Here is a 14,205-nt window from a genome sequence, read left to right as displayed (position 1 = left end):
ATCTGACATAGTCAAGTACCAACAGCACACCTGCCTATTAAAAGCAGCTGTACTGAAAGCCAAGTAATTTCGCTACGCCGACAGAATCCACTCAGTAACAAACCGCACCAGCTGGCTTAGTGAGCTAAAAGTAGCTCCTGGTAGAGGTTGGGCCATGCTAACGGGGCTGTTCAAGGCTATAACTAGGAGGTAAATAGTTAAAAGCAATTTCTAACCATGCCTCTGATGAGAAAGCAAATAGAGGGGGGAAAAAAATAAATAAATAACAAAAACAAAAATTAAAAACAGGAGGGCTGCCATGATGGGAAAACGTTAACTAAAGAGGACAAGAGAGACTCTCACTGACAGGGTAGGGATTTCATTCACCTTTGATGAGACAAGAGAGGGTGAAAGAACCAGAGCCCAGTCATGTGGTTTTGCTTCACTAATGGGTATGAGAGAAAGCCAGTGGGAGAGTGCCTTCTGATGGAATATCATTGACAAGGTGTTTTAGAGAGGGTGTGGGAGAGGTTGAGGCAATGTCCTAGGAAGATAAGGCCAATACCCCGACTGATATCCTTTACTCTCTGTATATCATCCAGCAAGGCTAAATATGCAGAGCATGAAAAGCCAAAATTCTTCAGCAGGAGGAGTGTGCACAACGGTGAGTGTATAACTGTCACCAACCACAGGTGGGATACATTGAGGGACGTTTAGAGATATCCGAAAGTGAGTACATGAGGGTGCTTAAATCAGAGGGCACCACCATGGCTCAGTGACACTTCATTGACCCTGGGGGGCCATGATGAGCACCGTAAATGACGGGAAGGCACAAAGCATGCAGTGGTGTCCATCAATGATAGATCTCTTGGTGGTGCAGGGCTGGTGATCGAGCAAGAAACAAAACGTGTTCAGTTGATATCCTTTACTACCATGGCCATAGGAGATTTCTCCGACAGGAGTGGGAGCCTTGTGCTCTTCACCCAGGCTGGCTGACGAACCAACCTGGGACTTTTTCTTTGGACTCACTGGTCTTCGTGGCCCTGGAAAGAAGGGCCTTCCTTGCTGACTACGGCCCGAACTACGATTCTTTTCTTCGACGCACACACCCTGCCCCTTTAATAGTCCTGGGCCTGTCCAGTCTGGCACCCGGTGCGGGAGACACCCACCAAAGCCCAGTGGGAGCCCAAGTTGCCCCTGTCACGTAGCCCAGACCCACAGTTAGTACTCTAGGGTTCCCCAATCACGGCCTACAGTGCCGTAAATGTCCGAGTCCTTTGGGCAGCTTCAGGCATGCGCCGTTCCCCCACCTCCAAGGAGTCATTTTCTTTCTGTTCTCCCTCTTCTCTTGGTTCTTATTTCTTCCTCCTTTCTTTAACGCCCAGCCAGGGGAATAAGGATCCCCAGTGCATGAAGCTGCGCCGGGAGAGTCAGCATGCAGCGCGCCGGTTAGTCGGAAAAACCCTTCACAGGGTAAGAGGTGCACAGCGTCCGTGACTGCAGCCTGGGCCTCTATGCTGGTGCTCCCAAATCAAGGGCAAGGCTTTGAATATTTTGCCTCCCCTCGCTGCTGTTGCTTTGCTGGGGCCCGGGGCACATACATCGAATTGCTGGCGAGCATCTTAAATGTGTTTTAGCCCTCCTGGGGGCTTCATTTAAAAATAAGAGCCTCCTGGTCCCTCCGAGTGGTAGGCTACAGCTAACATACGCACCCCCCCCCCCCAAAGACTTTTGGGCCCACACACAGTTGCTACTGCTATTGCTGCCTATTGTCAGCCCTACAAAGACTAGGGGTTCCCTGTACCGTTGCTGCCTGCCGCCACAAGAACCACCAAGAGCACAGCAGCAAGGACCTTGAGACAACCCAGGCCAGGTTGTCCTGCAATAAAGGTCATGAATAGTTCTTTATATAGTGCACCGTATAGACTTTGTATTTTTTTTTTAAAGACATTTTCAAAGAACCTTATATTTTAGTGTTTTATTTTTTAGTAATGCAGCTGTTTAGGAGAACTTGCGTTTACTCCCAAAACCCTGCTGGTGTACCAGAAAAGTATATAAGTAAGCTTTTAACAACTAAAAAGAAACGTACATCAGCAATCCTTATGTCCACCTCTCCTTTTGTGCTCAGTTACTCTAACCTTGTGTTTTCTCCTTAGGGGTATTTGGGGAACCTGCCTGCCCTAACCTCTTGATCTTCCCTACCCTTACCATCTTCCTAGCGAGGGACACCAAGGTGATCTTGAACCTGGGTTTTGGTGACAGGTAAGAGGAGGGTTGTCTCACTATAAGAGGCGTTGGGCGATCATGCAGCTACATTTTTTGGAGGCACTGCTGAGATCACCTTTGGTGTTCCTATACACTGCCTATCATACCTACTGCCCCCTATACCTACCTTTTTCTCTTTCTGGGGTAGCGTATAGTGGTGCTAGCATAAGTTTCATTTTTTTTGCGCAGGTTTTTGGATAGGAATTTGTATATAGTATTATAATCACTGATTTTTATTTTACCGGATTTGCCACCTTATCTGACAGCCACAGGTACCATCTTCACGGATCAGCTTCAGGTAGCCAGCTCGGCTGAGGGAGATTAAGCCCGACCATTACTTTATCATATGTGACGTCCCTTGGAGCACACCTCTACACCAGGTACTCAGGTTGACAGACTCCCTAGAGTCCCTCACTGGCCACGTTAAAGGCCTGGGTAAAGAACCCTGGGCCGGCAGGAACCAGTATTCTGGTCTGCTATGGTCCCAAGAAGTCGATCCTGAGAAATTGCCCCTTACCATCCATGGGAGATGCCCAATAGTGTCCCATCCTCTCTGGGCATTGAGCACATGCTCAGGGTTGCAGGCTAGTGCACCAAACATAGCACCTATGCCAAGCCCAAATCCTGCCTTGCCCAACGTTGCACCCCATCACCCTGCAGCTCCCAATGTAGATGCGATCATGGCTGCGCCCATAAGCACCCCATTTCTACCACGGCTTAAAGGCCATGCCAGTGCTACACCAGAGGATAGGAGGTACCAAACTGATTGCTTCCTCCATGGCCAAATGCTTTCAAAGATGCCTTACACTAGGCCATCGCAACACCATCTAAGCATGGCCCCATGTCCGCATGAGACCCTTCTCGGGGGAGAAACCAACCCAAAGGGGGTGAAGACGAATATCAACAAACCAGACCAACCAGATGATACACGACTGGAGAGCTACAGACCAGGAGAAGAGGCGTTGCGTCATTGTGAGTTATCCAGGTGCTCCGTGCCATGCATCCAGACCCCACAGCGAAGGACGTCATCTACACGTTTGGAGCCACTGAGTCCGGTGCAGAGCCGATGGTGAAGTATTACGCCACCAACAGGGTGAATTACTACGCTACCCACATCCAACAGGTTGAGCATCCCTCTGAATATCTGTACAGGACCGAGAGTATTCTTCAGCTGGCTTTGCAACAGAAGGGGATCGAGTCCAACAGCCTGAACCTGGTGTGGCTGAAACAGGTCATGCCCCAAGCCAAATCTGTGCAACCGTTACTTCTGCAGCTATGACTCCGAGAACAGACCCAGAGACCACCACACTTTGATGAGCTGGCCCGAGAGGCGCGTACTCTGGAGGGGGAGATGGAGGACACAATGTACAGTTTACCAAGTCAACTGATGTCTCCATATGCTGCCTTGGAGTATGATCTGCAACATCAAGTAGTGGAGTTGTGCCAAACCATCCAGGCGATGCAGCTGCAGAGGGTGCAGGCCGGGCCACTGCCTTTAAGAACATCCAGGCCTCCAGAGTGTGGGAGAGGCTCTACACTGCCATCCAGAGAGTGAGAAAACCAGCTCTTCCAGCGAGCTTAAGCGCCACGGCAGCACTAAATGAACCAACAGAGTACCACACCGCTCCAGTCTTGGCAGTTCTACCATAGGTGTGGACAGGAGGGCCAAACCTTTCGTACGAGTGCGAACCCAATGGATTACAACCAAGTCGCTGCAAAGTTCCAGGCCTTGACTAGTCCAAACACACCCGATGGTGGGAAACGCCAGCGAGGACCAGGAAGAGGAGCACCTGAATCCTCAATACTACTTGGCTCCAACCGAGTCAAGGTGAGAAATAACAAGCCTGCACCACCAGACGGGCCTAAGGCTGCAGTGACACCACCGGCGGGCAGTCATCAGGGAATCAACATCCAACCAGACTGGCTAGTCCACCCGAGAGGAATATCACCTGTAGTCAAACTACCAGCAAGCGCAGCAGCCGAACATCATAGGCAATACCTGATGGGCTTGTAGGACCACCAGCTATTGTGACAATTGCCATCACAGGTCGACAGGCACAAACGCTTCTGGATAGCGGCTCACAGACGACCATGGTTTATGAGTCGTTCTACAGAAAACACATGGTGTATATCCGTTTGGAGCGCTTGGCTGGGCTGAACCTTCTCGGCATGGGAGACAACCATTGCAAATTTATGGGGTACATCCGGAACAGACTGCAGTTTCCACGTGATGTAGCTGGAGTCAGCGATCCTAGCAACGCTCTGGTCTGCAGCAGTCAGAGTGAAGATACTGCAACACCGGTGGCGATTGGAACCAATTCCTCAATGTTAGACGCACTGGCAGCATTATGTCGGGAGATGGCTGGACCACGATATGGCAGCACTTTGTCCATGCACCCCATGTGCCAACAGGCATACTTGGAGAAAGAGATCTGGTCCAGAGCTCCACCTGATGGACCCACTGGAGATGTTTGTACCACCCAATCCAGTTACATCACATTCCTGGCACACGCCATCATGAGGGTTCCTGGCAGAGTGCGACTCAGCAGTGAGCAATGACCAAGAAGTCTGGTGATGGAGGAACCACAACGTAAAGAGCTCCAATGGGGTTTAATGGTATAGCGGACCCTGGTGACAATGGATGGAACGGACCTAAGACCATCAAGGTACCATCATTAAAGGGGAAGTTCACAAATGGTATGGTCTCAAAAGATAGGCCATAATCAAAAACATAAAAATTGAGGAAATGAGGCTCAAAGTTTTGACATGGGGGCATCCATTCTGTGAAATGAAGCAGCCTCCTCTGTTCATGTTAAGCTCTGCTCTAGTGGCAGCAATCAAGCAAAAGCCCCGTATTGGGAGCTTTTGCTTACTGCTGGCAGAGAGCAGAGCTCCAACATCAAGAGGAGAGGCCGCCACAGTAATCATTTCACGTTTTCTGTGCTCCTCAGACCCACGGAAGCAGAAAACACCACATGAAAGGCACAGCAATTATAAATACTTCACTGGCAGAGTCTTCATAATTGCTGTGACTTTCTTTTCTAGTTTCCCCGAGCACAGGAAACTGAAAACGAAAGTTGCAGCAATTATGAATACTCTGCCGGCGGCTAACAAAGTATTCATAATTGCCTGGTCTTTCTTTTTAAGTCTCCCGGGCTACCGAAGGCACAGCAATTATAAAAACATTGTTTTTAAAATTGCTGGTACATACAAGTCTCCCAGGCTAACACGGTTGTATTTATAATTGCTGGTACATTAAGTCTCCTGGGCTCCCCCAGCTCAGGGGTGCCTGGGAAAGCAGGGGGGGAGGGGGAGAAAGCACTCACCAGCAGCACAGGGCAAGAAGGAGCCCGAGAGCATTCTATGCTCTCGGACTGTAATAAGCAAAAGTTCCCAGTAGGGGACTTTTGCTTCATTATTGCCGCGTGAGCAGAGCTTAACACAAGAAAAGGAGGCTCATTCATTTCACAAAATTGATGCCTCCTAGCGCCAGAAATTGACCGAGCCTCATTTCCTCAAAACTTGACAAAGGAACTTTATATATATTTGTTATTACTGCCCATCTTTTAGACCATAACATTTTTGAGTGAACTTCCCCTTGAATGTGACCAATAGGACCATCCAAGTACCAGGTTGCACCATCATTGCACAGTTCCACCTGAACGAATCTGTAACCCCAGCGGGTGTCACCTCCAGCTGATCCGAAGACTTTGGAAAATCCCCGATCTCAGAGAGGGGCAAGGACCACGCAAGGAAGCGGCTCGCTCTGCGCACTGAGGCATTCTCCTTGTGGAGGTGGTTCTGCCCAAACCCCTGTGAACATCGGATCCGGGTGTCTGATTTCAGGGAGCGGTCCAGACGCTGGAGGATGCACACCGACATCCGGAGGATCTTCTGCAGGCAGGGATTATCCAGGAGTCCAGTGTTAGGAAACATTTCAATTCCATGTGTAATTTTCCCTCTAGTTGGGTTCCTCTCCCCCCCCCCCCCCAACTTGTTGCTGCTGTTAAACACCATAGCGTCTGACTTTGCAAGAAGAGCACAGCCTTCTGCTGCACTCCCCTGGCCTTTTCACTCACTTTTTTATGGGGAAACTGACATGCCCTTACAGACAGTACTGGGAGACTGTTTCCCTTAGTCCTGGTCAATGTTGCAACTTTTCTGCAACATGTTGGAAGTGCACAATGTACCTTCCAGTTTAGTGCACTTGGGTCTCCCTGTCATTTCTAACAGACCTTGATACCCTTGAAGGATTTCGTTTTGGAGAAGTGCAGGTGCTTTTTCATGTATTTTTAACCCTTTCCTGCCATATAAACCACGTTAACCGCGTTTGGCACGAATAGGTGGCCTGGCTCCAAAATGGCCATGCCACGAGGTTCTTTGTCCTGTCCTTTGGCCATCTTGCCCCTTCACCTTCACCAGGTCGAGCCGACCCAGGTCAGTCTTTATTTGGGCATGCATTCTCCCGTGAAACGCAAAGCTTCCGCTGGCTTCTGCATGCCTTGTGCGTGTGCTTCCAGGTTGTGGGCTGGACTGTCCGGTTCCAGTACACATCCAGGGTGCCAGAGAGTCTGGTGTGTTGTGAATGCTTGGGTCCAAGTATTGTTTTGGCGCAAAGGAGATTTTGGATAAGAGAAGGCTCCAAAGGCCCATACCATGTCGATCTCTGGAGTTCTCACTGAACGAAGTATAGGATCCCAGAAACCCTGAAACTAAGAAGCCTAGTCGAGGAACCGCTGGTGACCCGCTGGAAGGTTCAGCACCCTGAGCCCTCTGGACGCCTCTGCATCTGATCAAACAAGAAGGTCTGCGAAGACGCTTCAACTCATTGGAATAGTGGGACTAACTATTCTCGGCACCTTCATCATACCCTGCAAGTTAGCCTTCTCGAAGTCTCCATAGGCCAACCAGTGAGATGACCAGCTTGCACAGGATCTTAGCTCCGTCATCACCGCCGTTGCGAGGAGGCCCTCGAAACTTGGTACATTGCAAGCTGTGTTCACGGTACTCTCATACCGAATTTCGTACACATGGCCTTCCCAGGTCTGGAGTAAAGAGAGCGCCCGAAGCGGAGTACACGCGGTTACTGTGTCGCCCAGCCGTGGTGAGGAACTTTACAAGTACATTGCAGCTGTGACCCTCTGTGCCCTGAAGCCTGCTACAGTGAAACTGGCCGGATCCATCCACCAGGAGCGGAGAAAAAGCCACTGTCCCGTTTGAGAATCAGCGCTGTAACTTCGCTGCTGAAAGTGACAGAGCCACAAGATTGCCCCATTTGAACATGCAACCGAATTGGACTCGACTGCCGAAGTTTGGGCCGGAGTGTGCCAGGGGTCGGCAAGCAATTGCAACCCTTACCGGTGGCCCCTAGCGCATCCATCCATTTTTAAGCACAAGTGGCCCCGGAGGGCCCCTCTCTTTCCACAGCTACCCTGAGTTAACAAACTATTCCCAACTCCTGAAACCTGTTCTGCCCTCTTGGAGAGGCCCTCCACCAATAGTGGGAACTTATTCTGCATCACCTCGCCCACCTCCCTGAGCTGCTACAGACCCTGCAAGAGACCCTGTTTTCGCCCATCTGCAATACCGTTTGCTCCAGCATTGAAAGTACATTTGAGAAATAGGCTCCCCTCTTAGGGACTGGACGGCCTCTCAGTTAGGACTGCGATTACTGCATAACTGCCTAAAGACTCTTGGCACTACCTGCTTCCTTCCCTTTTTTAGGTTATGGACCCATTTTGTGCATTTACCCTTTAGGCCCCTTGGTTTTTTTATATGTATTTTAGTAGGATTGTGTTGGTTTAAAAAAGGTGTTACTGTTAATAACTATTGTGTGAAAACTCAAAGGCCTTGAATAAATGGATATATACATACATATATACACATATACACACACACACAAATCACTCCGTCAGAGGTGTGTGTAAGTGTCCTTTACTCTGTGTGCTCATTGCGGTCTTTCAGTCACCCTCACCCCTCCCGAGACCTAGTCTTGACCGCCACCAATGCTACCTTGATTGGTCTGGCCGGTCCAGAAGGTTACCCTGTTCCATGCTGGCCTTCTGAACCTCTGCCCACCAGGTCAGAGTTCAGAAATCCATCTTAACATCCAGGAGCCCCTACACTTCTCCCTTTGTCGTCGCCCGGAAGAAAAATGGGGCAAGTCCAGATGTGCATCGACAGTCGACAATCCCCGCACTATTCCGGACCAGTACACCACACTCCGGGTGGATGAGGCATTGGATGTGGTTTTGGGTCTTGGACTTGCAGAGTGGCTACTTCCAGATTCTGATACATTCGGCGAGTTGTGAAAAGGCCGCTTTCATCTGTCCCTTGGGATTTAGTCAGGATGCATATGCGGTGCCAGCGACTTTCCAACATCTTATGGAGAAGACATGAACCTCCTAGAAGTAGTGGTGTACTTAGATGATATTGTGTTCAGGAAGACCCTGGAGGAACACAACAGGATGCTCATGAAGGTGCTCGATCACCTGCGGGAGCAAGGGATAAAGGTCCGTGTTCGACAAGTGCCAGTTTGGCAGATAAGTGTCAAGTACAATCTGGCACATAGTCTCCGCGGATGGAATCTCTGTGGATCCAGCAAAGTTGGATGCCTTCCTCACCTGGCCAAAACCTCAAACCCTCACAGAGTTACAGTTTCCTTGGATTCTGTAATTACTACAGGAGGTTCGTCGCAGGATATGCCAACATCACACCAACCACTTGTGGTCCTCACCAAAAGGTGCCCGCCTATCCAGAGGAGCCAGAAGAACACTGCCGAATCTGAGGACAATTTATATCATCTACGGGATCCCTTTGGCGAGCATTGGACTGACTGACGTCAGCAGGCCATAGAGGAGCTCAAGCGGGCCCTCACCACAGCACCAGTTCTGGCCTACACGGATCCACAGTTGCCTTGCATCCCGCATGTGGACTCAAGTCTGAAGGTATTGGGAGCCATTCTCTACCAGGAGCCCAACGGTGGGACGAATCTGGTCACTTTCGCCAGCCAAGGCCTGCATGCAGCAGAAAATAATTACCCATTCCACAAGTTGGAATTTTTGGCATTGAAGTAGGCCATTACAGAGAAATTCCAGGATTACCTCTATGGAGCCACTTTCACGATGAGAATGGACAACAACCCCCTTATGTTTGTGTTGAAGTCGGCAAAGTCGGCAAAGCTGGATGCTACCGTACACAGTTGGCCAACTGCACTGTCCACTTGCAACTGGTCTACAGTACAGACCTGGGCGCACACTAACATCGAGGCCCTCTCTCGGCAGCCTCATGCTCGGCAGCCTCATGCTCCGACAGATGATACAGCTGGATCGACCTCGTGGAAGGAGTTGTCTTCAGCATGCATCAAAGCCATCGCCAGGCTGCAAGTCAGCAGGAGCCAGAGTGTCAAGAGCGTGATTTGCTTGGGATCCTCAGCTGAGGCGTTACCCCCTCCCCCCCTCCATCGACTGCTATATCACTAGTGTGGAGGAATCTGAGCTACCACGTCTGACTCGAGATGAGATCCGTATGTCGCAGCTAGCAGATCCTGGTATCACTCTGTTCCTGAAAGCCAAGACCACAAGAGCGGATGTGTCCAGAAATGTCCTTCATGACCCAGAGCAAGCTGCAATGCTGAAGGAGTGGAAGACGCTTGTCCAGAAGGGTGGAATTCTGTACAAGGAAAGCAAAGTTGGAGAACGGCTACTCCAACCCCTGGTTTTGCCACAGAGATTCCGCCAAGCTGTATTGCATGCACTCCACAACCAGCACGGACATGTTGGCAGCTACAGAACCTTTTCTGGTCCGCTCAAGGTTTTTCTGGCCCAGACTAGCAGATGTCAAGTATTATTGTCAGCATTGCGCAAGGTGGGTCACCAGGAAGACTGCGGCTCGTCCTGCAGCCTATCTTCACCATCTGCAGAGTTCTAGGCCAATGCACCTCATCTGCATTGACTTCCTCAAACTGGAGATGGACAAGTGAAGATTGCATAACATCCTGGTGGGGACAGACCACTTCACTCGGTACACGCAGGCGTTTCCCACCAGAGTTCAGCGTGCCCTCACTGCTGCCCGCGTGTTGTGGGAAAAACACTTTGTGCACTACGGCTAGCCTGCCAGGATTCATTCCTACTAGGGACCAGACTTTGAACCAACACTCAGATGCTGGAGCTGGTTAGCATCAAGAAGACCCGTACAACTCCATATCACCCTCAGGGGGATGCCCAAGTGGAGAGGTTTAATAGTACCCTCTGGGCTATGCTGGGCACCCTGGGCCAGAGGAGAAGAACAGATGGAGTCAGCATGTGGCCACCCTGACCCATGCATACAACTGTACTAAGAATGATGCCACCGACCATATTTCTTGATGTTTGGAAGGGACGCCTGGCTGCCTATAGACCTGTGTTTTGGAGTGTCCGCAGACCTAACAGGCAGGGGGAACTACGCCAGCTATGTTAAACAGCTCAAGTGTCACCTGGAGCAATCATATCAGCTTGGCCAGGCTGCCGCAGAGAAGATGGCAGAAGGGAAATGCTGCTACAACGCCATGGTCAGGTTCAACGCTATTCAACCTGGCGATTGTGCATTGATCCACATCCCAGGAAAGAGGACATAAGCTAGGCGACAGGTGGGGTCTCAGCCTATCATAAAGCATCAGCTGGGAGAGCTCCCCATCTACTGACTGCGAGAGTAAGGACGGTCAAGGATCATCAGGACTTTGCACCGGAACCACCTGCTCCCAGTCTGGGATGAGGTTGAGCTGACATCGGAGGTGACTGATGAAGAACCAGTCAAAGGGCCGGTGAGACAGCAGCAACTCTGCGATGAAAGGCACGAAGAAGATCCTTCGAAGGCTCAATCCGCGGAAGCTTCTCCAGCTACTGAGGCCAAGAGATCAGAAGGTCAGCTGGAAACCAGTGAAGACGCCGATGCCGAGAGTGATCCGTTTGGCGTCTACCCAGACCAAGGGTTATATCAGACATTAGGGTGGGTCCCTGCATCCACTGATCTAGATCCCAATCCTAGGGAACCTGAACCCCATCCTCCTCAGAGTATTCATGCAGAGGTCGTTTCCGATCCTGGTCCAACCGCTCCTGCCACGCTGGACTTGGTAGAATTAGCCATTCCTCCACTGGAAGATAGGGTCCATGACTTGGTGCAGAGCACTTCGCCAAGTCCGGGGTAAACTTACATGAGGCCCCGGCTTCTCTCTGTCGTACCATCAGGGAGAGCAGACCGGTTATGAAGTTAACATATGACACACCAGGGGTCCAATGTGAGGTTCAAGTCAGGTGCTCTCAGTCTTCCGTCCCGCCTTCCTTAGACCCGGTTCCTGGGAGTTCAGGAGTACTGTGAGAGGTGGCTGAGATTCAAGGTACTAGACTGCAACCAGTGGCCTGTCCTAAATCAAGGCTGGATAAATTCATTAACCAGGCCAAGTCTATCCTCAGGGCCAAGGATAGTTCAAAGGGGAGCGTGGAGGGCGAAGAACACGTAACCTGGGGATATAAGGATCCCCAGCAGGTGAAGCCGTGCCAGGGATCCCGAAAGAAAGGAAAGTTAAAGTAAGGGACCCTCGCACTTGGTCCCATTACTCAAGTTGTTCCAAGCATCTTGTGCACCATATATTTAGAAGTCCTGTATAATGTATATTCAGTGATTGACCCAGTATGTGATAAGGTTTCCAAGAGGCCGACGTCACTTTCTGCAGCAGTGACAGCGATTTCCATAATACTATTGATTGCAGCAATTGAAGCCCATATTCATACCGAATTGCGACAATGGGCACACACGTAGGGAGGTGCAACACTCTCCTCCAAGAGTAACCCTCTAGGATATTCCATATGGTTCAACTTAAATCCCGATTCGCTGCCAAAAGGTTATTGTTGCCGTTACCTTCTGTGTGCAAAACATGGTTTGGGGTTACATGGTAAATTTGCCGTAGTTGGCATGCAAAATCATTCCCTGAGAAGCCAACATTTTTATCTTGTATTTCAGGTCCTGTGATCATTGCCATTAGCTTATCAATTTATTAAATGGAATTCCCAAGTAGCGCAAGGACTATTGTTTCGATCAGCTCAGTGGCTGCTCTCCATTGAAACTTGTCTTGATCTTCCTGACTTGCTACAAAATTACATGATTTTTGATTTACTTGCATTTATTTGAAGGTTGTTTCCCTTTAAGTAAACTTGAAGTAGTTTTATCTGTTGCTATTAACACACTTGGTCAGATCTAATAACACCAGATCGTCTGCGTATACGACCCAGGAAAGTGCATATCAATTAACTTTTGGCGGCAATATGTTCATGTTTTTGAATACCTCAGGTAAATCAGCTAAGTAAAGCTTAAAAAGTAGCGAAGCTAGGGGACAACGTTGCTTCACTCCTTTCTCAGTTAATAGCTAGTCCGTTAAGTCACCTTCAGCATTCAAACGAATGCGTATTGTTGTGAGGGAACGAAGCACCACGAATATTCGCAGCACCTCTTCCGGGCATCGCCATGACTTAAGTTTCTTCCACAGCAGTGATCTGTTAACACTATCAAAAGCTTGACAGAGATCGATAAAGATCGATAAATGCTAGCAACAGGGTCTGCTTTGCTTTCAATGTTTCCAGCTTTATGAGGTCCAATAGCAGGAGATTTAAATCTGTCCCTACACCCTTGGTGAATCCGGTCTGTCTTGCATCTGTGATATGATTTTCGTCACCCCATTTAGCAAGTTTTTTTGTAGAAATTAGGCAAATAGCTTTCCAATTACATCTAATGAAGCGATAGGCCGATGGTGGTTAGGATTTGAATTTGATCCCTTTCCTTTTTTGAAGATGGGAACAACTATCACCGATTCCACGAGGCCAGGATTTTCCTCGACTTAGAGATTTGATGAAACAAGACTTCGATGAAGTGTGCCCAGGATTCCTTATTTTGCTTTAACATGATGTTAGCCACCCCATCTGGCCTTGCTGCTCCTGAATTCTTACTTTTGATATTGCTTCCTCAATTACATCACTCTTCAAGTTGAAGTCGCAAGTTACTACAGACTCTTCCCATATTTCATTCTGGGACAGGATTGCCCTTGAGAAAACATCTGTAAAGTGTTCAAGCCCATCTTTTTGCATTTACACAATCACTTTTGGTTCAGAGTACTTTTGTTTACTATTGCCCATGTTTCTCCTGAATTATGTTGATAATGGACTTTAGCATGTTTTCAGCTTGCTCTTGGTCCCGTAAGGTCTAAAAGGAAATTGCGGTATCTTCACATTTTTTTTAATCTCTTGGTTCCAACTTGAATTCTCTTACTTGTTCTTGAATTCTCTGCCTTCATTTCTTTAATGTCCTTATGCATTTTCTTTTTTTGCTCCACTACTTCCCGACTGTAAAAGTGCTTAGGTGTTTGATTACTACGCTTAAAACCAGTCTTTATTGGTTTATACATTGCCTGGAGTGGCAGATAATTTGGTTCCTGGGTACTTTGTTCATTTTGGGAGTTGGGGTTCTTAGAAAATCTCATTATCCGTCTCCGATTTAACTGTAGGCAATTTTGACTTGTGTTTATTTTGGAGGTCACTGCAATATCTCTCAGATGTTTCAGGCTCCTTTATCTCCCATCTCATGTTTATCGCATCATGGTCACTGCTGTCCATCGCAATGACTCAAAAGTCTCTCTTATGTTGGAGGTTATTCGTGGCCCAGATGTAATCTAATGTGGCTTGGCACTTGTTACGGTACCATGTTGGTTTTCCTGGAATGTCTCCACTAGTTTGTCCATTTAACATAACCCAATTCCTTGCCTTAATTTCTTGGGCCCATCGCTCGCCTCCACCTCTATTTAAGTCAATTTTATTTGTCATTTGCTCTGTTGGATTCCCTTTTGCATCTATGCGTTTTATGTTTAGGTCTCCACACAATATAGTTTGCGGATTGTGGAACTCCCTAACACACTCGTCAATCATCTTGGTCACGCAT

General features: G+C 48.8%; 1 protein-coding gene across 2 annotated transcripts in view; it reads right to left on the bottom strand.

Moving 5' to 3' along the window:
- NKTR (natural killer cell triggering receptor) overlaps nt 1–14,205 on the bottom strand; it is a 1,715,190-nt gene that overhangs the window by 1,685,770 nt on the left and 15,215 nt on the right. The gene's annotated exons all lie outside the window — the stretch shown is intronic.

The sequence above is a fragment of the Ambystoma mexicanum genome, chromosome 2q, assembly GCF_040938575.1.
Source record: "Ambystoma mexicanum isolate Mex_15411 chromosome 2q, UKY_AmexF1_1, whole genome shotgun sequence".
NCBI classification, from domain to species: domain Eukaryota; kingdom Metazoa; phylum Chordata; class Amphibia; order Caudata; family Ambystomatidae; genus Ambystoma; species Ambystoma mexicanum.
This window is presented reverse-complemented; position numbering and strand designations above follow the sequence as displayed.